General features: G+C 39.0%; 1 protein-coding gene across 2 annotated transcripts in view; it reads left to right on the top strand.

Moving 5' to 3' along the window:
* The first annotated feature begins 18,107 nt into the window (after positions 1–18,107).
* The window catches only part of RERG (RAS like estrogen regulated growth inhibitor), a 603,452-nt gene continuing 597,251 nt past the window's right edge, over positions 18,108–24,308 (top strand). The window contains exon 1 of one of the 2 annotated variants that reach the window (XM_069228457.1): positions 18,108–18,280. The gene's annotated coding sequence lies outside the window, so the exon portion shown is untranslated. Of the gene's footprint in view, positions 18,357–24,308 lie in introns of both variants that reach the window. The other variant, XM_069228456.1, reaches the window with a different exon arrangement.

Raw genomic sequence — 24,308 nt, 5'->3', positions numbered from 1 at the left:
AACAACTCTTGCTGTTGACCCCCTCTAAAGTTACACTCCAGTCCAAGAATCCAAAGTAACCTGGACATCTATCAGAGAAGTGACTCTATTAGAAATGTTCAGGACGAAACCAGCTTCTCATTTGCAGAACCCATTTTGTTCATTCTTAAAAAATATGACTTGTTTTGTGGCTTCTTACTGACTAAACATACCATGGATCTTGCTCACAAAGAATAATACTGGACTTTGTAAAATAGGACACGTCTTTCACATACTTAAAATGCCAGGTTCAGAATACCTTTAGCCTAGTCTTAACCTTAATTTTCCTTGCTAAAGCTTTTGAACGTTACATGGTAATACAGTGTAAAAAGATTCTAGAAAAAGATTACTGGCCAGGCTAGTTTAAATCATACATCATATCTAGATACATCATGAGGGCTGCCAAAATTAAAATACTTGTTGATGTACATTGCGTACTATTGATAGAGATCAACTCTTACTAATACATTAGAGGCATAGACGTTAGCATGCAGTAACTTACGGACCTTCATTTAAAACCTAACAGAATAGTTAACATGAAATGTAAATTGTGCACATTTGAATAACGGTGGACAATGTGGCCTCCATTCGTATTTGACATAGCGTTTTTGCCATGAAAGATGTTGTACATACATAATTGAGTGAGCTACTGAGACATATTAATATAAAAAGTATTATTCTTAGAATATTAAAAATCAAGTATGAGTATTAAATGAATTAATCGTATCTATATTGATTTAAATGAATTTATTAATGTAGCTTACATGTGTGCAGAGAAATAAATGTACATTTAAATTGTGTTCTAGTAAGTTGTGAATAATGTTTGCAATTAAATAATTTGCTTTTCATATTTGATTCAAATTGTAAGGTGTGCAATAAGATTTATGTGTATTAATTGTGTTAATGTGTATTTAGGCTTTCTTAGCTAGACTAGGCCTAAAGATTCATTTCTGCAGCAGCAGAGGAAAAATACAGAATCATTCTGTTTCCCTTTGACCTTAATTAATTCTTAGGTTGCTGACGTGTTGGTGAATGTCCTATTCTATTAAAGACCAAGAACATTTTTTGATGTTAACAAATGTAACAGTATTTCTTCTAGCTGTCGAACAAGACAGGAAGCATCATCAATTTTGTATGAGAACTGTTCAACTCATCCTGTGTACTGTGGAAAGAATCCCTAAGTTGCAGTCAATAAACACGTATCATATGTTGGTGAAACTGTATAAATTCATTGAGATGACAACACATTTTCCATGAGAAAATCCGGAATAGTTGCAGACTTGATAGTATCAGCGGTTACCATTGGATGTTGGTTATTGTGCGCAAGATGAGCCCACCGAAAGGACCAATCAAAAACTTGTGGATATTTCTAGTTAGGGAGAGACTTTTGAAGCTGAAAAAGTTATTTCTTCTTGGTGTTCACGCTGTCACATCTGGTCCCTCTCCAAGACTTCTGCCATATTTAGTCTTTAAGTTATGAGTTTCCTTCTAGTCCTTTAAGGCCCACTAGTTTATGCCGTTCAGTACTAATATGCCCAATTAATTCTGAAGTGCTGACCTGCCTTATATGCAGCCCTTGTTCTGCACTATCCTGATGCTGCGAAACTGTGAATGCTCTGCTTGATTAAACTTTCCAGTCTGCTGCACAATGAGGAGAGGTATACTTTATAATGTGGTTTCTTGTTTCCTTTTCAGCTTAGATGATTACACCAGTGTATTTTTATAGTGAGTTACCCTAGTTAGATGATTTTCCCAAATTATTTTTGCCTTTTCTTTTGTTTTGCCCACATGTGTTAGCGCGTTCCCACACATGCAAGTACAAATTCGTATTAGAGATAAGGAAGGCCTGGCTCTGAAACTAATTGTTATCAACTGAATTTTTATGATTTACTGATGTCACCATCATCTGCTTTGAAATCTGAATTTAATATGCACATTACAGTTTTTTTAATTTGTGTTATTCTTTTGGAGTGCTCAAAAGTATTGATGCTAGGTAGGCTTAATCTCTTTAGACTTTTGGTCAGCCTGTGGTTTTCATGTATGTTTATAATTTAGTCTTGTGCACAATTTACATTATATTAGCTATGTGGTTGCAATAAATTTATTCAGTTTGCAGTTTTGTTTTATGGTTAAATTAGTTATAGTGTTTAAAAGTGTGTATGTATCTCATGTTGTTGGTTTAAATTGAATGAATCAATTTACCACACTCCTCATTGAGACCAAAGATCCGGCCAACTTCTAGTTGGTAGAATAAAGTATGTTGTCTCAACAGAGTGCTTGGGGTTTCTGAACCTGAGGTGGGAAGAATACCTCTGCGGGCACTCCAGCAGTTTTAGTAGGAGAGTTAAGGTTTTGCCTCTCGAGGAGGGGAAGTAGATTTGGCTCAAATTGTGAGTTTTTCTCGGTGAAATGTATGTGTTAATATTCTAGCGTTGTGATACAAGTGTACGGTATGTGTTTGAGTAGGATTTGCACTTGCAATGCTTTTGGTTAAATTGCGGTGACGTGTAATGTCTGAAGTCAGTAGGGAGTTTGCGTACTCCATGTAAATGAGTAGGGAATTTGCATACTCCAAGTAAGAGAGTGGGGCGTACCGCACAAGTGTATGGAGACACTTGGTTAATTTCCTGTCTGCAGTGAGGTGTTGGTTGATTGAGCATTGTAGACAATACCAGTATATACTTTGAGTGTGTGGATTGTTAGTTAGTATTAAGTGAATCCTGAGTGCACAGGGAGAATCTGTGTCAACCGGAGTGAGATTTATGGGTCAAGTCTTACTTGCGTATGTGTGAAAGCCACAGTCGAAAGTGTAACCGTTCAGCTTTCAAAGAGTTTGAGTCCTACCCGTAGTGAGCAGATGGGTTTGGTTTTGTTCTTGCACTATTTTTCATTTAGAGTGTATGCGTGAGAGGTGCATGAGATGGCTCCGAAGTGAGTCGCAGCTGCAGAGTACAGTGAGTGTGACGTCATTTGGTCCGTGCTGAGATTGGTCGGTTGGTGAGAAAAGCCAAGCACGGATGGTGGACAAAACTGCACTGATGTAGGTTGAGAACAGTTTCTGAAGAGGATTGTGGGGTTGAAATTACTTCCTGGATTAGTAGAATTTGTGTTTGTGTATTAAATTTGTGTAAAAATTTAGTTTTTCAAAGCTTTAAGGAGTAAGTTGACAGGACATGTTCTTATTGCAGTTAAAGAGGGTGAGCCAACTCCACCTGAGGGTACACCAGCATTTGAAGTAAAGGAAGAAAGAGTAGTTTTGGCATGTCTTGGGGTAAATCAATGGTGTATAATAGCTCATCAGGAAGGTGCCTTAGCTTTTCCTTGTTACGGAACTTTCAATCTAAGAGTACTAGAGAATCTGACGAGGGTGTTGTATGAATCACACCCCGTTCCTAGACCTGCACAACTTGAAGCACTCGCAATTTGGAAATTAGTTGCGTGGCAGAAAGAGGCTCAAATATTCAAGAGGAGGATGAGGAAAGCCGAAAAGACATTGGCAGAAGCTAGATTGGATGAGGAGCAGTGACTGAGGAGTGGAGATACATTGCATGCAGTGAAAGTATTCCCATAAATAACACAGGAAGGTGATAGAAGTGTTAGATCGAAAGCCAAAAAGAAACCCGCAGAAGATCTAGAGCAAAAGCTAGATAAATGTAAAAAGGAAACAGCCACCGAAAGTGATTAGGTAATGAATTTATAACTCAGTTGTTGCAAAACCTCCCCCTACCATATAATGCAGTTGAATCAATAAATGAGAATGTAGTCCAGAGTATAGCTACAGCTCCAGTTCTACAAGGCCAGGTTCAGACAACTCCAAATGTACCTACTGCTAATGGTGCAGGGAGTTCTAAAGGAAGTGATGTGTGGCCTGTGTAATTCTGGGATTGCGAAAGCCAAGTGGGAGTACAGGATTTGAGAAAGGTGAACAAAATTGTGGTATCTTGTCCTGTGGTACTGAACCCAGCAGTAATCTTATTCCAGATTCCATGTGAAGCAGAATAGTTTTTGGTTATTAATTTGTCCAAAGCGTTTTTCTAGGTGCCCTTACATGAAGATAGTCAGTTTCTTTTCTCATTCAAATCTGGAAACTGTGTGTATTTGTGGTGCCGTACTCCACAAAGGTTTTCAGAATCTCCGTCCATTTTTAACAAGATCCTGAAAAACAATCTAGAGTCCTTGAGCATGCTGTTTCAGTCTGCTTCATTGCAATACATTGATGATTTGATGGTTGCATCTAACACATGTGAACCTTCTAGACAAGACACCATACCATTGTTGAATCCTTTGTGTGAGAACGGACATAAGGTTTCACCTAGCAGCTTACAATATTGTCAGAAGAAATTAAATGTTTGGGTCATCAAATTAAGAATAAGAGAAAGTTGCAACTATTATACAGATGAATCCCCCAGTTACACAGACAGATGTCAGAATGTTTTTTGGCATGGTGAGCTACTGTCACCAATGGATCCCAAATTTTTCACTAATTTCTAAACCACTGCAGTAGCTAACGAAAAAAGAACTTACAGACGCAGTTCTGTTCGATGAGGAATGTATGAAAGCTTTCACCGAGTTGAAAGTTTGTGCAGAGCTCTAGCCTTGGGAATGCCTGATTACACAAAAAGGTTTTCAAAGTTTTGTCATGAATGTGATGGTTGTGCTCTTTACGTTTTGACACAGTTGCATGGAGGAACGAACAGACCTATGACATATTCTTTTTGTGCCACACTGGATCCTGTTGCTGCAGCTTTGCCCGGCTGTTTAAAGAATGTGGCTTCCACTGGTGTAAGCCTCGGTCAGTGCAAAGTCATTGTGATGGGACACCCTTTACCTGTTTATGTCCCACATTCGGTTGAAGTCCTTTTGAAATGAACCAAAGAACAATATTTGACTAGTGGCCGACTTACCCATTAAGAGTTATTAATTCTTGGCTCTTCTAATGTGACAATCAAAAGTGCTCAGCTTTGAAACCAGCTACATTGTTACCTGTGAATGTTGAGGTTTCAAATAATGTTAATGAAATGGAACATGACTTCCTTGATGTCACTTAACTATGCACAAAACCCAGACATGATAGTCAGGATACTCCTTTAGAGGAGAATGATCAAATTGTATTCATTAATGCTCCTGTTTAAGAGACAATGAGGGGACTCAGAGAGATGGTTATGCAGCCTGTACCTTCTCAGGAGTAGCCAAAGCTTTATGGCTTCAAGGAGTCATTTGTGCCCAAGTAGCTGAATTGGTTGCACTTACAGGAGCATGCTGAGTAACTGAGTAGCTTATATTGACAATATTCACAGATAGCCAATATGGATTTGGTGTTGTCCACAACTTTTGGCAGTTTTATGACCTCTTCAGGATCACCTACCAAAATGGTGAGGGAATTCACAGTTTGTGAAATGTCTTGCAGTTACCTGAGAAAATTGTGGTTGTAAAGTGTACAGCCCACCAAAGATCAAATGAATAAGTCTTGTTGGGCAATATCCATGTTGACCAAATTGCCAGATATTGGGCAGTTGATTGCATCACCTTCAACGAAGAGTGGGGTGGTGGAAGTGACAACAGTGAGACAAATCAAATCTTTCTAATGTCAGGGGTTGATACCTGGGATGAAATTAAAAGATTGTAGGAAGAGGCAACGGAGAAAGAATATAGAGGTTGGAGTAGAGCAGGTTATGTACGGAGGGAGAAAGTTGATGTCTGGATTTCAAAGGGAATTTTGAAGGGAAAGTTGTGTTGCCAGATTGTTTATTGACCTCTATGCATATATTTTATCATGGTCAAGGTAATCTTGGCAGAGATGCAATAATTCACACATTTAAACAGGCATGGTACAACCCCTGATTTAGGTTAATTGCTGAAACAGTATGTCACAGATGTATTACATGTCAACAAATGAATGTAGGAAAATGCACAGTGGTTAATTTGAGCCATATAGGCAGATTGGGAGGTCCATTTAACAGAATGCAGCTTGATTTTTATGAGGTGCTTGCCTGTAGTGGACTGAATTATGTGCTGGTAATTTTGTGTGTGTTTTCCCTCTGGATAGAAGCCTATCCAACACGTAGGAATGACAATCTTACTGTAGCCAAGCTGCTGCTCAGGGAGCTGATACCAAGGTTTGGCTTCCTGATTTCTTTAGAATCAGATCGAGGAACTCATTTTAATATTTAGATCATAAAATTGTTGCGTGCAGCACTGAACATTGAGCAAAAACCAAACTGCAGTTACAGACCAGAGGCTTCTGGATTGGTGGAACAAATAAATGGAACACTGAAAGCTCGATTGGCAAAGGTTTGTGTCTCTACAATGTTGAAATGGTCTGATAAATTACTGCTTGTCCTGATGAGCATGCGTCGCACCCCTGACAGGAAGACAGGACTGTCACCACATTAAATCCTTATGGGGTATGAAATGAGGTTACCACCAGTGCCTGCAAATGAACTTGTGAGCATAACAGATGACTTAGTGCTGGATTATTGCAAACGTCTGGCTGATATGGTTTGCTCTTTATCTCATCAGGTTGAAGCAGCAACAGTCCAAACAGCCCAAGAACAGTGCTACAGCTTGAAGGCTGCTAAATGGGTGCTTATAAAAAGGCACGTGAGCAAGACTACCTAGAGCCAAGGTGGAAGGGACCGTATCAAGTCATCTTGGTAAAGACAACAGCTGTGAAATGTGCTGGTCTTCCAAACTGGATTCATGTAAGCCACACATGCAAAGTTTCATGTCCTCTTGAAAACACAGGGTCTGATCCCCTAAGAGTGAATGCAGAAGAAGAAGGGGTTCAGATTGATCAAGCTGTAAGGACTGAACAAGTGGCTGAAGCAGAACTTGTGAAATAGAAAAATCCAAGTATTCTGAATGCAGAAAAAAGTGCAAGAAGAGATCAATTACCTGCATCTGCACCTGAACTGGTGCCGATGAACTCCTAACTATAACAGAAGCAGTTGAAGAGTCAAATCAGAGTGAGGATTAAGTTCATGCAGTGAGGGGAACAAAAAGGAAAAGAGTTCAAGCCACAAATATTCTTCACCTGAATTGATCTATCTTGTTGCAAATGAATAAGAGAACAAGTTTATGGCCTTTTGTTTTGACCGTGTGAATTTAGTTAAACATTCTGGAGATTTAAATCACATTTGAACTTAGTTTTGAAATAAACTTGCCAATTGACCAACAGAACATTAAACACTGGTAGTGATGATAAGCATAATCAAACTATGATACATTAAAGACAAACAATTTGAACCATTTGTTTGAACCTTTAATTGAAGCTTGATGAACTTTCTAGAAGATAAATAGCAATTGCAAATAAGCTCAGAAAGATTTTTGAATAGCCACTTTGAATTTGATTTTGTTTGCTTTTGCTTTACATTTTTCTTTCTTATTCCCTCTCTGATTCTACAGAGGCCATGAATCCAGGACAAGGTAAATGCAACATATGGAAATATGTGTGCATTACGTTTATTATAGTATGCATGATTGTGTGCATTTTATTGATTGAAGGAATGAAAGAAGATATGCAAACCACAGCAACTTCAATGCAAGGAATAACACCTGAGCAGGATAAGTTACAAAAGGATGAGGGATTGCTCATTTAGATGACACAAAGGGAGATTTGTCTTCCAATGTTTATTGTAGTTTGTATGAGTATGTGGATATAATGAATGTGTGTGACTGTTACGTGTGTACACAAATTCCATCATCAGTACAAGAAGGGATCACATATCACAGTTTACCACTGACTTATGGTATTAGTTGCAGCTTATTGAAACACATTTGTACAATCTAGAGCACATTCAGTATTTTTACTCAAACTTTGACCTAGCTTTCTCTTTTGATCTCATTAATAAGCGTTTGAGCAGCATTGCAAAGGCTAAGAACATAGATATAGTAGGTGGGTTCTTTGAACCTCCACTAACTTTTGGCACAGCATATGCACACCGGAATAACCTAACATGTATTCTCACACTGGTAGAGAAGAAGTTCAATAATCAGGTTGATGACAGAAGAAAAGCAATGAAAGAATAGATAGACAAGGCATAGTTTCACACAAGAAGAAGAAAGCAGTTTATAACACACCTAATACACAAGGATGCTCAGCTTAAGATTGGCAACATGTAGGGAAGCTTTGTACATATAGGCAGCAATTGAAAACTGACAATCGGTTTGTAGGAACGAGTGAATGCAGACGTGTATTGTTTAAGAATGTTTGGGATTTTATGTTACATGGACAAGACCCTGCTGTGCCTGATGTATATTACGTTTGTGGGAAGAATGCTTACTACAAGTTACCAAAAGGTTGGTATGGCACCTGCTATTTAGGAGTGTTTTTTTCCCGAAAATCTACCAAGTAGGCAACATTGACAATCCAGCCGGGAATGGGAGACCTTAAAAGAGGAACAAGTAGTTCAGAGACTGCTGAACGTATTTGCGGAGCTTTTATTCCACCAGTAGGTATGATCCTACATGACATTAATATAGGGAAGTTATCTACAGTTGTAGATAAAAATGTCAACTGAATTGGCAGGTACATTGCTCCTAATGGATATGGAAAGGATTCTGGTAAGATCAGTGGTTTTGCAGAATCACCTTGTGTTAGACATCCTTTAGCAAAAGAAGGCGGAGTCTGTCAAGTTTTAAAAACGCAATACTGCTGCATGTACATACCTGACAGAAGTAAAGAGATAAGGAAATACCTTTCTAATCTGACGAGTATGAAAAATGATTTGAATGACTTGAAACAGACAAATATTTGGGAAGAAGGAGGAAGTAGAATCTTGGGTTGGAAATTTGGGAAATGGATTTGTGAGAATGATCCTGAAACCTCTATTAATTGTGACAGTGTGAATAATTTGTGCAGTTGGAGGGAGACATTGGAAAATATGAGAAACAGATATTACCAGACCATGAAGAGAATTGAAAATTACTTTAGATCTAGATCTATGAGTTATCAGAGTACAAGATTTTGAATTGTCTCATTGTAAATGAGAATGTATTTTTGTGACTGAAGGAACTGCCGACAGAGGAGAGACTGATAGAGATCAAATTCTACTAATACATGAGAGGCATAGACGTTAGCATATGGTGACTTATTAACCTTCATATAAATGCCTAACAAAGACATTAACATGAAATGTAAATTGTGCACATTTGAATTATAGTGGACAATGTGACCTCCATTCGTATTTGACATTGCGTTTTGCATTGAAAGTTGCTGTGCATACATAAGTGACGGAGCTACTGGGATGTATTAATATCAAAAGTATCATTCTTAGAAGAATATAAAAAATCAAGCATATTATGAATATTAAATAAACATGAATTAATCGTATCTATATTGATTTAAATGAATGTATTAATGTAGGTTACATGTGTGCTGAGAAATAAATATATGTTAAAATTGTGTTCTAATATGTTGTGAATGATGTTTGGAATTAAATAATTTGCTTTGCATATTTGATTCAAATTGTAAGGTGCGCAATAGGATTTGTGTGTATTAATTGATAGTGTGTATTTAGGTTTTCTTAGCTAGACTAGGCCTGAAGATTCATTTTTGCAGCACTAGAGGAAAAATACATATTAATTATGTTTCCCTTTGACCTTAATTAATTCTTAGGTTGCTGAGGTGTTGAGGAATGAAAGAATGTATGAAAGACCAAGAACATGTTTTGATGTCAACAAATGTAACAATACTTGTTCTGGTTGTCAAACAACACAAGAATCCTTATTAATTCTGTACGTTAACTGTTCAACTCATCCTGTGTACTGTGGGAAAGGATCCCAAAGTTGCACTCAATAAATACATGACATATTTTCATTAAACTGTATGAATTCATTGAGATGACCACACATTTTCCCTGAGAAAATCTGGAATGGTTGCAAACTTGATGGTGTCAGTGGTTACTGTTGAATGTTGGTTATTGTGCACAAGATGAGCTCACCTGGGGAACTAATCAGAAACTCGTGGACATTTCTAGTTAGAGGGAGAGTTTTGAAGCTGAAAACGTTAGTTCTTCTTGGTGTACATGCTGTTACCTCCTGTCCCTCTCCAGGTCTTCTGCCATATTTAGTCTTTCTGTCATGAATTTCCTGCTAGTCCTATATGTCCCACTTGTTTATGCCGTTCAGTACTAATATGCCCAATCAATTCTGAATTGCTGACTTGCCTTATGTGCAGCCCTTGTTCTGCACTGTCCTGATGCTGCTGTCAACTGATGCTGTGAAACGGTGAACTCTCTGCTTGATGAAGCTTTCCTGTCTGCTGTGCCATCAAGGGAGGTATAATTCATATTGTGGTTTCTTGTTTCCTTTTCAGCTTAGATGATTACACCAGTGTATTTTTATACTGAGTTACCCTAGCTAGATGATTTTTCCAAATTATTTTTGTCTTTTGTTTTGTTTTGTTTTGCCCGCATGTGATAGCCCATTACCACACATGTAAGTCCAAATTCGTATTAGGGATAAGTAAGGCCCTGCTCGGAAACAAATTGTTATTAACTAAATTTTGATGATTTACTGATGTCACCATCATCTGCTTAGAAATCTGAAATTAAAGTGCATATTATAGTTGTGATAATTTATTTTATTCTTTTGGAGTGCTTAACAGTATTGATGGTAGGTAGGATTAATCTTTTTCGATGTTTAGTCAGCCTTGGTTTTCATGCATATTTACAATTTAGTCTTACGCACCATTTACATTATATGAGCTCTGTGATTGTAAAAAGGCTTTGAAATTGTATTCGGTTTGGAGTTTTGTTTTATGATTAAATTTGTTATGGTGTTAAAAGTGTTTATATATCTCAAGTTGAATGAATCCATTTACCACACTCGTCACTGAGTCCACATATCGGGTCAACTTCTAGTAGGTGGGATAAAATATGATGTCTCACCAGAGTGCTTGTATTTCTGAACCCGAGGCTGGAAGACAACCTCCTCGGGAACTCCAGCACTAGGCAAAAGTGACTCCTATTTTCTCATCCTCCTGGATATTTAAACAGCTTGTCCCATGGAAAGTCATTCCACTTGCCGGAGCACGGGGATTTTTCTTTACCTCAATCACCTAGAATATACATTAATCAAACCCTGCTTACAGGTCGTATGGATCATTGATGCCAGCAGAGAAGGTGTAGTGATCAACATAATAGCATTATCATAAATCTTTTGTTCCGTCAATAAAGAGTTAGGCTTAAAGATGCTGTGATGAAGCAAAAGATGTGTCACAGAAGACCTTTTCTCTTCAACCTAGTTCCCCTACCAGTGTCTTTCTTGACTTTTTTCAGATCTTTTAGTTATTCGTCTTTTATTAACTTATTATTCTCCAAGTATCATTATTGAAAGTTAATACGATCCATCAAAAGATATCAAGAATATTGTATTTCAATATATTAGTCAATAATGCAGTCAATACAATAAAAATGAAACAAGCGTGTTCAATTCCCTATTCTAAATTAAATCAAAGTTACACTTCAGAAGGAAAAAGTTGTCAGTTCAGATACCGATGAAGAGTTCCGATGAGAGAACTCAAAGGATAAGTGTTAGAAATTAGGTCTTTGGTTGACAGTCAGGTTACCCCCTGTTCAAGCAAGGACCCTCACTCTAGACATGGTAAAAGAGAATCACCCTTAGCTAACCCCTGCTTACACCCTTGGTAGCTTGGCAGAGGAGTAGGCTTAACTTCAGAGTGCTAGGTGTAAAGTATTTGTACCAACATACACTGTAACTTAATGAAAACACTTCAAAATGACACAACACAGGTTTAGAAAAATAGGAAATATTTATCTAAACAAAACAAGATCAAAACGACAAAAATCCACAATACACAAGTCAATTTAGCAATTAAAAATCAAAAATAGTCTATAAGTAGTTTTAAACACACACTAACACTGTTAGCGTGAAAATGTACTTTGGGTGCATCAAAAATAACCCCACACGGGCGAGTGTGCGTCAAAAAGGGCTTGCGATGCGTCGATTCCACTCACGAGCGAGACCTTGCATTGTTTCTCCTTTCGTCGGGTCCGGGTGCGTCGTTTCTTCTCTCTGCAGGAGAGCTTTGCGTTGATCTGGTCAGCACTCTCAGGTCCGGGCAGGCCTTGCGCTGCTCTTACACGCCCAGCGGTACTTACGTCAGAAATCCAGCCACACAATGATCCGAAAACCACGCAGCGCGGGTTGCGATCTCCCAGCCTCCGTCAGCGATGCTGCGCATCATTTCTCCAGCTCCGTGCGTCGATTCGTCAGTCGGTCATGTTTCCGGCAAGTGTTGACTTTCAGCCGCGGAGCCGGCAGCGCGTCATTTCTTCAGCCGCAGATCGGAGTTGCGTCAATCTTTTCCCCGCACAGTGCTCTGTGCATGGATTTCCTCCTCTTAGGCTGACAGCTTCTCCTTTCAGGGTCCCAGTAAGTGGATGTGCACCACAGGGCAGAGTAGGAGTCTCTCCAGAGACTCCAGGTGCTGGCAGAGAGAAGTCGTTGCTGTCCCTGAGACTTCAAACAACAGGAGTAAAGCTCTAAATCAAGCCCTTGGAGATTTCTTCTCAAGATGTAAGGCACACGAAACACATAAAAGATGTATTTTTAAATTGTGAGCTCAGAAACCCCAAACTCCACATGTCCATCTGCTCCCAAAGGGAATCTAAATCAGATTTAAAGGTAGAACCCATGTTACCCTATGAGAGGGACAAGCCTTGCAACAGTGAAAAACTAATTTAGCAATATTTCACTGTCAGGACATATAAAACACATTACTATATGTCCTACCTTAACCATACACTGCACCCTGCCCTTGGGGCTACCTAGGGCCTACCTTAGTGGTGCCTTACTTGTAAGAAAAGGGAAGGTTTAAGCCGAGTCGAATTTACAGTTAAAACTGCACACACAGACACTGCAGTGGCAGGTCTGAGACATGATTACAGAGCTACTTATGTGGGTGGCACAACCAGTGCTACAGGCCCACTAGTAACATTTGATTTACAGGCCTTGGCACCTCTAGTGCACTTTACTAGGGACTTACTAGTGAATCAAATATGCCAATCATGGATAAGCCAATTACACACACATTTTGTATAGAAGCACTTGCACTTTAGCACTGGTTAGCAGTGATAAAGTGCCCAGAGTAACAAAAGCAGCAAAATCAGAGTCCAGCACACATCAACAACCTGGGAAACAGAGGCAAAAGGTTAAGGGAGACCATGCCAAGGATGACAAATCTAACAATAAGCATGAAGCTTTTGCTTACCAAGCTAGAAAGTATTCTCAGCTAAAATGACAGCAGACCAAGAAATAAGCTAAGACCTCTCTTATAGAGAAGACTAAAAAAAACTCTAGGAGAGTCAGGTAATGGAATCTGGGTCTCTTTCTCACTTAAGAAAAGGAGTATTATTATGGCTGTTAGTCTGGTTGGGTCTCTAGTCAGGTCTCCTAATCCCTAGTTTAGGAACACAAACCTATATAAATACACAAATTCTAAATTGAAACATTTCAGTTCTTTCTTCATCATGTTAACCAGTGTTGGTGTGCCTGCGGAGTTCTTCTTCCCGCTTCAGGTTCAGAAACAACAAGCGCACTGGTGAGACACCATCACTATTCTAACCTATAGAGGTCGACTGGATGTTTGGACTTGGTGAAGAGTGTAGTAGTCAGATTCATTCAATCACAATCAATGACATAAAACCATACACAAATCTGAACACCATGAACAACTTGGCACTAAATGAAACTCCAAACTGAATAAGTTTCAAAGCTTTATTTCAACCCCAAAATTAATTTCACGTATGTGGTGCGCAAAACTAAGTTATAAACATTCATGTAAGCTGACCAAAACGTCTAAAAAGATTTAACCTACTAAACAGCAATACTGTTAAACACTCCAAAAGAAAATAACATAGATCAGCAAAACTGCACTATGCACATTAATTTCAGAATTCAAAGCAGATGATGGTGACATCAGTAAATCATCAAAATACAATTAGAACAATCAATTTCGGAGTGGGCCATCCTTACCCCTAACACGAACTGGGACTTGCATGTGTGTGGACAGGCTAACACATGCGGGCAAAAGCAAAAGAAAGACAAAAATAATTCCGAAAAATCATCTAACCAGGGTTACTCACTATAAAAATATGCTGGTGTAATTATCTAAGTTGAAAAAGAAACAAGAAACCACATTTAATTATACCGCTCCTCATGGGACAGCAGACAGAAATATTTCATCAGCAAGAGTGTTCACCTTCTCCCAGTGTCAAAAGACGACAGCATCAGGGCAACTGACAAGTCAGCAGTTCAGAATTTGTTGGGCATATTAGTACTGAACAGCATAAACATATTGGGCAATCAGAAAGTATGACATTATTCTTCAGAAAATAGCTAAGGATGTAAAGGGATTAAGAAGGAACAAAGAGCAGCTGGGCATCATCAGTGCATCAAGACTGGCTCTAGCAGACATCTGGACAGACTTGAGGCAGGAATGGACTGACTTAAAGTTTCAAAGTCTCTCACTAATTAGAAATAACCACAAACCTCTTGATTGGTCCATCAGGTGGGCTCATTTTAGACATCAGATTTAATGTCCAGTGGCTGTTGATGGCACCCTCAAGTTTGCAACTATTCCGGATTCTCTAAGCAAAAGTGCCTTGTCATTTCAATGATTTCATACAGTTCTGTCGAAATATTACATTTTCGAATTGTGTTACTTCAGGATTCTTTCCTACACCACACAATATAAACCTAACACATTTTTAAATAGTTAATACTAAAACAGTTAGAACCATTTAAATGTGCATTTATTGTTCTGCACACATGTAACTCGTGTTCATAGAGCTCGTTTAATGCAATATAAGTATGATTAATTTATATTCAATTAATACTTTCATTCTAATATTCCTCTTAACGAAAGCACTCAACATTAATTCACATTAGTACTTCATTTAATATAAATATACAATATGTCCATGGTAAATGTAATGTCTAATACGAAGGGTGGCCAAACAGTAGCTTCCAAAATGGCAACATCTACAGCAAAGAGGAAATAACATTTTGCACAATAGCTATTCAATGTGAAAAAATGCTTTTCAATATTATGTCTTTTCTATTTAACATGGCAGCATCAGTAATGCTAAGCTTAGGATAACATTTCTTTTAATTTGAGAAGCCTTTAACATTTATTTAAGTATGGTTGCCTACTACAAAGTTTTACATTTAGCAAATTTCATTTTCAAACGTGAGTTTTGCACATCATTTTATTAAAGCATTTTGTCAGCAATTTAAATTTGATTTAGCACACTCTTTTGAAAATCTTCAATTAAAGGAAGTGTAAGTGTGGCATTGTTCCTTATAGGTTTTTTCTTAACTTTAAAGCCAAAAATAATGTATACAAATCACAAAATCTCTCTAACCCTTCACAGCTTCAACAGGATGCTTCCCAATGTTCCATCCCTTACTAAACTCTGTACAATCTGGAACCTTTGCCTCTCTTTTCAAACACGTCAACATTTCATGCTATCTTTCCAGAGATGATATTCAACTCTATCTACGATTTCCACTCCAAAATTACAGTGAATTCATTGCTCACCTTCCCTTGGCAATAAGATGGGAAAGACTCACTACCATCTCAACCCTTAACTGTTCTTTTTGATATCTCCACCTAATTGCGTCATTCATTTATAAACATAGCTCATCATGTTTAGAGTGCTTGACCGCTGCACCTCCGTGTTTTACTTCTCTTCATCTTTATGTTTTATCTTGGACACACATTTGTGTCAGCAGCTTCATATACTAGGATGAAAAAAAACTTTCATCCATGAAGACGACCTCAAAGATGTATGTCTATTCCTCGTGTTATTGAGGTTGGTCTTTGGGCATGTTTAATCCTACGAACTCCTACTTTACACCTGGTCGCTCTCAAAACAGCCCTACACATCCACATCACCTTCTCTGTTAAATGGCCCTCTATGTGGGCAAGGAGTATTTCAAACTAGACTGCATCACCTATACAAATATACATTATGAGGTGACCATACTAACTTGCCGAGTATCTGGCCATATTGGGCAGTCATGGCCACCTTTGGAGTTCTGACACCTTTCTTGAACTTCCATAATTTAGGAAGGAAAACTCTAAAACAATCATTTTGAGAAAGTGCAAGAAATGTGTAGAACGTTACTCTACTGATATTAAGATAACAGTGTCCTAAGAAGCTGTAGAAAAATAGCTGAAATGCCTTTGCTTAGCCTGTGCAAAATGTGTTACTCTTCCAAAAATATGAGTAATATGCGCAAATTCACATTTTATGGAAATTATGGTAGCCTTTTTTTCGGCCTGGCCTTTGAAACAGCCTTAGCTGTTTTCTTTTGGTCTTTTGGTCAGAGGCCTTCATCCAATGGTCTGTTACATTGTCATTCATGTTTTGCTCCTGCCCATTTGAAGCATATTCCAAGGGGCAATGGGTCATCACATTTTACACATTGTCTCTATTCAATGAGTCATTGCACAAAGCCTGTTCACATTCTTCACATCCACCTAAAAATAATTTATTTCTCTTCAGTGACAACACAGATCAAAGTGTTCTTTATTTTTTATATTAACTTGGTATACTGGCTGTTTAGTTTAACTTTACTTCTGGTGCCTGGTTAGATGGTGATTTATTTTCATTCTCCTTCCTAAAGATGCTGTGATAAAGAGATATCTGCAATTTGAGTGTTTGATTCGATGGTGTTTTATTCTTTACTCCTTCACTTATAATAATATTAAAATATGTCACACCCGAAGGGGTCATTATGTATAAAATATCACTAGTAAAGTGGGCACTATTGTGAATATTTTTTTAGTTTTAAAGTGAGTATCGCCAGCATCTGGCAGGAGTGGCTGCTGTTTCATTTTACAGCCTATGCTTGCATTAAAAAGAAATACCCATTGTACCAGAGAAGGCCAGGCCTGTTAGCTTTGCCAATGCTTCTTAACTTTTAAGACTGGTTTGGACAGAAAATGTCATGCTGAAGATTCGTAGAAGTAAACAAATGTACCACAGAATACATTTTCTCTTCCAACTAGCTACCAGTGTCTTCTTTGACTTTCTTGAAAGTGAAGTATGGTTTTGCATTCTACTTTCATTAGAGATAATCTGATTTAGTGAAATTTATGAATAATTTTCCTGAAATTGCGTCTGCATTTTTTCAAAACTGCATAATTTTGCCCGCTTCTGATCCTAACATCACAATTATCAACCCCCTATGTTTAGTAATTTGCCTTTGCAGAGAGACCACCATAGATGTTTTATTTTTAAGAACTGATTTTGGCTGGTGTGTTGACTCTGCACATTGTGACACTACCATTCACTCTAAAGGTACATGTGCTCTTTCCATGCAAAGCATAGTGTAAAAATAAGTACTATCTATTATCTTTTTGAACTTCCAGTCTGGCCTTGGTATGTAGGCACAGGAAGTGCACTAGTGGCATGGAAGTTAAAATTCACATTTGGGCTGCAGTGTTTATTTACTCCAGCCATATAGACAACTACAATATATGGCTTCAGGGAACACTATTGTATCCTGGCTACAGTTTAAAACAACTCAAGTGACACAGGTCAGGGAAAACTGCACTTTCACGTTTCCTCCTGCTTGAACATAAAGTGTATGTCTCTGGGGGCTTGCATGCAGCTCCCATGATTTAAGCAGAGTTTCTCATTGCACCGTATTTTGAACTACGCAGAGTGTAATTTTAATTAGGGTGAGGTACGCAAAGCTAAATTAATGAACACATGTGTGATCTAGAAATGAATTTAATTCAGTATTTTGGCAAAGTGACTATGATGAAAAGTAATTTCGCTATTCACTCCATTTCGTTTTAGTGATAAAACCTGCACGTTCATTTCGGACTGCGACCCATCTTTCGGACCCTAATTTCCTCTATAAAATCGGTTTACATTTTAGCGACAAACGCCTTTTCTTTTTGGTGCGCCTGTAATGTAATCTAAGTCTCTTTCTCTCTCCCTCCGAATTGTGCCTAGTCTCGTTAAAGCCTAAAGGGACCTACTGCAGCTTTCAGAAAGTCCACCAGATGGCGCACTAGCCAATAAATTCCCTCTTTCACCCTGTGCAACAGGGACAGCCTGTGTATGTTAGATCCGCAACACCTTCTGAAGAAGCTTCACGCTATAAGTAGCAGTATTACAATACTGTGAGAGACAGCGCTGCCTCCTGCTGCACTCCCTCTGCTGTTCCCCTAGGAGAGCAGAGAAAATCCGATGGACTTTGTGATCGGAATGCGAAAAAGGTGAGTCGCGAGAAGACTGCCTTGGACGGACCCGCTGTTCGGAAGGGGGTTTCCCGTCGGTCTGCAGCGCCCTGAGGTGAGTGTCCGCGCCTGTCCGTCTCGATGAAAATGATGTCGATGGAAGGTTAAAACGGGACTGGCAGCGATTGGAGGCGCTGCGTCTGATCCTGCAACGATTCAGTTGAGGATCGATAGTGGCCTGGCGTTCTACATTGTCATCTTTCGTGCGTTATTATTAGGCGAACAGCTCTAAATAGAAAGCGCACAATTCACATCTTTCCGAATTCCCTTCATCTGGGGGTGTTATCATTTTCCAGAAGTATTTTCGTTCAAGCTCGCATCTATCCCCAATGAAAACAAATCAAAGCCGATACAAATAAAAGGTCCTTTTTACCAAACTGTACATTGAGCCGAACGGATTAAGTGTAAAGTTCACCCGGGTGACCCTGATAATGGGTTAACACCCTGTTGCATGTTTTGGTAACGCCAGCTGTGGGGGTTAACAATGAGCAGCGTTATACAGTAGTGATCTTATCATGTCTCTCCCTGCAGCGAGGGCACTGACTGCCATGAATGGGGCTGGACTCACAGCAGAGTAACTGGAAACCTGCTGCAGCCAGGTGCGGCTCGAGTCCCCGAGGAAGTCACTTCTTCCAAGCGCTGCAGGGTCGTAGGACTGCATAGGGTGGATGGATGCTGGCGCCGCCTATAGCCCATGTTTACAGTAAATGTTTATTTCAATTAGTAGATCGCACTACATACAATTGAGCGCTATCAAGCATATAATAAAACATATTTCTACGTTATGCTGTTGCTGTTTTAATAGCGCTGCTTTTGCTACGGCATCGTAGCACTTTCTTTCTTTGAGTTCCCGTATATGAGGATCTGTCAAAGCATCCCTCTCAGGTAAATAAGCCAAATAAACGCCTGGCAGGACACTGTCCCATGCAGCTTCACTTGTGCAAAGATAACTGGGTTTACCTAAGCGACAAGAAAGAAGAGAGGACCCGAAGAAACCAATCCTACATTTCAATGATTCTCGTGGTTATTTTGTAACGTGTTGTTAAATTACGGTTGTTTGGTGCACGGGGTACTGAATGGAATTTAGAAAGTCGCGTTTAGTGTAAAGCGCTTTGTAAAGTCTTTCGGGGGGCGCTCAGCTTTCAAAACATCACCAGCACGCTTTATCCATAACTGAAGGCTTTCTTGCTCGTGCAAAGTGCAACTCTACTTAGTTACTGAGATTTACAAACTAAGGTTTACCTCCAGAATGAGGCCTATGGCCACATACCTCCGGTGAAGTCTGATAGGCTGGAAACGTGAACATAGCACACATACAAAGCTGCCTCTGAGGTTTGTAGGTTGGCAGTATAGTGGGTTCTGCTGGTCATCCGTAGATGCTCTTGGCACAACGATGTTGGCATGCCCAGGAGATGCATATGCTGTTCTTGGCTATGAAGGATTAGTACATGCCAGCAGCACGTGGTGGATTCCAGAGTCTGTTGTTCAGCTAATGAGGGGTGTAAATGCCAGCACTCCAGGGGACATTGCTGCTTTCAGCCCATCACTGTCATTCATAGTTCTGTGGCATTTAAATTGAAATTTGACATTCAGTTCTTCAAAATAGGCACCAGGTGTAACGTTCAGAGGGCAACGTTTGTTTCACTTTACAGTCCTTCTTATAAATTATTTATCGAGATTGTGTAATTGAACTCTTTCTGTATGCAAAGCTGTCTTCATGGTTCACGTACTTCTTAGGTGACAGAAATCCTTAGCTACATACATGTGCCACTGTAGGGATGTTCATTGTTTTCGTGTGCTCCCCTCATTATTTCTGACTGGATGTACTATATTTGGCTCTGGGTTCTATCAGAGGACTAAACAACTTGTCATACATTTTTCAGACCCCTACACACTGGACCAATAGAATAATTCCAATTGGCAAAGCTGACCGCTCAGAATGTGTAACAATGGCATACATTTCAAATGTCACATATGGACTGTAGTGTGGTTGAACGCTCCCCACATGAGTGATTCTGAAATTATGTCTTCAGCACTACTATTGCAGCCTACCTTGTGTAGACCTGCCAACTCACATGGTCCCACTATGTGACACACAATATTGGCTCCCATTACATGGCCACCCAGTGAAGAGCAAATATCACATAGTAGCAGGGAAAATCAGCTGAAAACCACTGCAAACAGCGTCTCTCAGCTCGTTTGCGGAAGCTTTTAACTGCTGATGTCCATTAATGGGTGTGAAAACACCCCAAGACATGGGCAGCAGCCTCAGCAACCTTTTGTTTTTTTCAGAGGAGGGAGTTTGGGGCCAGTGTGGGGGCAAAAGTCCCTTTTAGGTGCTTCTGGCACAAAGGCCTGGCTCCTCCTCACACTGAGAATTTTGTTGAAGTTGTCAGGTCTGCTTCAGGGTAGTTAGGTGTACCTGGGGACAACTTATTTAGTATTTAAAATGCACTACCTGTCACAAGGGTGATTTTGACAGGTCTGTGCAGCAGGATTCAAGTGGCTGCTAGTCAGGCTACACAGGGTAAGCTTGTAGCCCAGTATTTCCTTGCAACTATAGTGGATTGCACAATAGGTATGCAGTCCACAAGTGCTATTTAACTTTGCAGTTTCTACACCATATGCCATGACCTTATAGGAGCATTAAATAAGCTGGTGAGGGATTAGCCAATTTCTATGTGTTTTAGAGATGTCTAAAGACCAACGGAAAACTCAGTAAAGATTGGGGATTCACAATGTGAATACACACAATTGGTTAAAACCATCTGATGGAATCTGGAAGTGCCATAAATGCAAAGCCTGTATACTGGAAGTAAATGCAAAGTAATTTGAAATTCCATTCTCATTCACACCAAAAAATAAGTCTCTGACATGCAGAACAGATTTTGTAGTATATGTACTGCAATGCCTCTGCCATATATGGCATGTGGGAAGTATCACCTTTCCACCATATCCAAAAAATATTGGAGCACATGCAAGCAATTAATAAGGGGGATATAACATGCCCAGCAACATTTTCAGATGCATTACAACAGCAATGTGAATGATTTAAGTTATTTTATGATTGATCATATTGAGACAAATATCAGAGGGTGGAATAAAGTTCTGGTCCTGAGGAGATTAGAAACTACACACATCATTTTTAGCAAATATTAGAGCTGGAAGGTTTAAACATGAATGAAGAATTGCCTTACTTCCTGGGTGACTGATATATTCTAGATAGCGTACATCTTAGCGGTTGTGAAATCATGTTATCTGCTTATGCTTTCCCATTTTTTAACTTTCTGATTTTTAATCAATGATTTTTACTATGTAAGTGGCACTATAAGGTTCATTAATTATCTTGAAATTAATTTACAAGCATTTTTGACTGAGGAGCTGGCATAATTTTCATCTAATGGGCTTTATGGCTCGCATCATGGACAATGAGTGAGAGGACAAAATAATGTATTTGTTGCAACGTTAAGACATCTAAAAATGGGGCACAAATTCCCACTTGGGATTGAAACCAAGCATGATGATGTGATTCATCGAGGGAAAAGCTATAATGTCAGTGACTGTGAGCATGAACTATTCAATTATAGAATTTATGTGGAATTAAACCATACACAAAATATCTGATCGGGATTTAAACTTCAAAGGAATTTTATGCCATTAAAAAATCTTTTGTAACAAATGTTAGAATGTAGTCGTAATATTTAATTTCATGTTTGATGGATGTAGTAAATATATTGCACACTTCATGGGCTTGCGATTGGTGCATGTTATGTGCTTTAGCATGGGGAAGTAGTGAGAGTATAATATCATATAATCCATTTTTGATGACATCCAGACCTTTGTTGTGAATGTCTGGAAGACAATATTTGGATAAAGTGATCTGTGAATATTAGTGGTTTTTGTTGTTAGGATCAGCCCTTAAAAATGGCGATCGCAAAGTATGCCGATAGGAATGTTAAATGGGGTTTTAAAGTCCTCTGACTATGCCCATGGTTTAGGTGTTGTTGTCACTTCACATTTCTTTACAATATTGTGACTACAAGGTACACAAACTTGGTTGTGATCAAGGCGTCCCGGATGGAATGCGTGGACCTTGTTTGTTGTGAGAATCGGACCATTTGCCATGAATAAATCCTGATGGGTATTTTTACAACACTGGGTTGGTGTGCCCCCTTGTCTGTCTGCAAATCATTGACGGATTTGTATTATCTACATTTTTTGGGGGGTGGTAAATCCCCCATGTATGACTGGCACTGGCCTCACACGCGCTCTTGAAGTGAAGAATACTGCTTTTTTTTAACGAGTCCAGCCCCTGCGACGCATTTCAGCAGTAAGCCTTGTTCACGCATGTGTTTCTGTCTCTGTGGACTTTGGTGGATTTATTGTCGGGAGCCATGCCCAAGACACATGTCACTCCTGTTAGGGAAACCTGGTTATAGCGGCGAAGTATATATATATATCTATATATCTATATATATATATAGATATATAGATATATATATATATATATATACATGTGTATATATATATATACACACACAAACACCAAAGTTAAAAGTGATGTTATAGTCAGGAATTGCAATATAGTAATAACAATATGTAATTTATATATTGAAAAGTATACATTCCATAAAAAGGTAATAGGATGTTATATTTAAGGCAAAAAGTTACTTAAAACATACTGTTTTAAACATGCAAAACCACTGAAAGTCACCAATTACAGTTATCTCAATTAACTATAACTAGTGTCCTAAAGTAACTATTACTCGCTCCCCTGCCATTCACAGTGTTGCCATCAATGATGCACTTTAAGATGTCACTGTCATGTTATCAATGATGTAGTAGAGCATGTCATGAGTGACAAAGTAATGTTATGTTATGCAGAGTTGTAGAGTGCACTTTCACTTGGGAGGGTGTCCTGGTACTGAGGAGGTGTGAGTATCCCACACCTAGGGCACAGTAGTATCTCTCGGAAAATCAGCTTCTTGCGGAATTCAAGAAGTGAATAAAAGTCTGTTATGTGTAGCAACAGGTTGTTCCAGAATTTAGAAGCGATGAAGATTATGTGTAGTGAAAGGTCATTCCACGCATTAGACCCAATGTAGGAGAATGCACGACCTCCAGATTTGGTTTTCCGTATATGTGGGATTTGTGCAAGTAGGAGTCTGGATAAGTGTAAATGTCTGGAAGGTTTGTGAAAGCAAATGTGATTGTTGAAGTATACTGGGCCATTGTGTTATGTAGTGCCTTGAATGTGTGGATGAGGAGTTTGAATTGTGCTTGTTTGTGAATGGGGAGCCAGTAGAGCTCCTTTTGGTGTGGTGTGATGTGAGTTCAGCATTGAGGGTTGAAAGTAATTCTAGTCAGTGAATTCTGAATAGTCTGCTGCCTTCTGGTGAGTTTAGTTGATTCTGCCATATGTGACATACTCAACAGTGGTGAGGCCACGAGTTAAAATCTTTAACTTTTAATTTTTTCAGTTAATTTCTAAGGTATTTTTTAATATATGGTAAGATATAATTACAGTTCTTAACCATAATGTCACTTTAACCTTTGTTTTGTTCAGTGCATTTCTATGTTTTTGTTAATGCAAATAAGACACCCATCACAGTGTGCTGCATGAGTTGGGGTGTACGGTGTAAGTGGGAGCCTGGGCATTGACGACCTTTAAGCATATTGAATACTTTTCAGGCTTTAGGGTCAATCAGACTTTATGCACTGTAGAAAGTGGTAGATGTGAAGTTAAACTGGTAGAAGTGAGGTTAAATATGAGTCTCTGGACAAAATTTAATCTGAAAGCAAAGCCAGATGTATTAGGTTTTCATCCAAGAACCTTCACCATGCTGTTGTTATAGAGGTTCGTAGTCAGGAAAGGGAAGAGGCTATAATATGTAGAGGATGTGGTGCAATTACCTACTGGGATCCCTGACGACCAAGCAAGGGAGAAGATGGAGCAGAATGTGGTGTTCTGGAGTCGAAGTTGGTCATGCAGAAGAGGACAGCAGGT

Source organism: Pleurodeles waltl, chromosome 4_1 (genome assembly GCF_031143425.1).
Source record: "Pleurodeles waltl isolate 20211129_DDA chromosome 4_1, aPleWal1.hap1.20221129, whole genome shotgun sequence".
Lineage (NCBI taxonomy): Eukaryota > Metazoa > Chordata > Amphibia > Caudata > Salamandridae > Pleurodeles > Pleurodeles waltl.
Note: the sequence above shows the minus strand (reverse complement) of the source record. Positions and strands in the feature narration are given on the sequence as shown.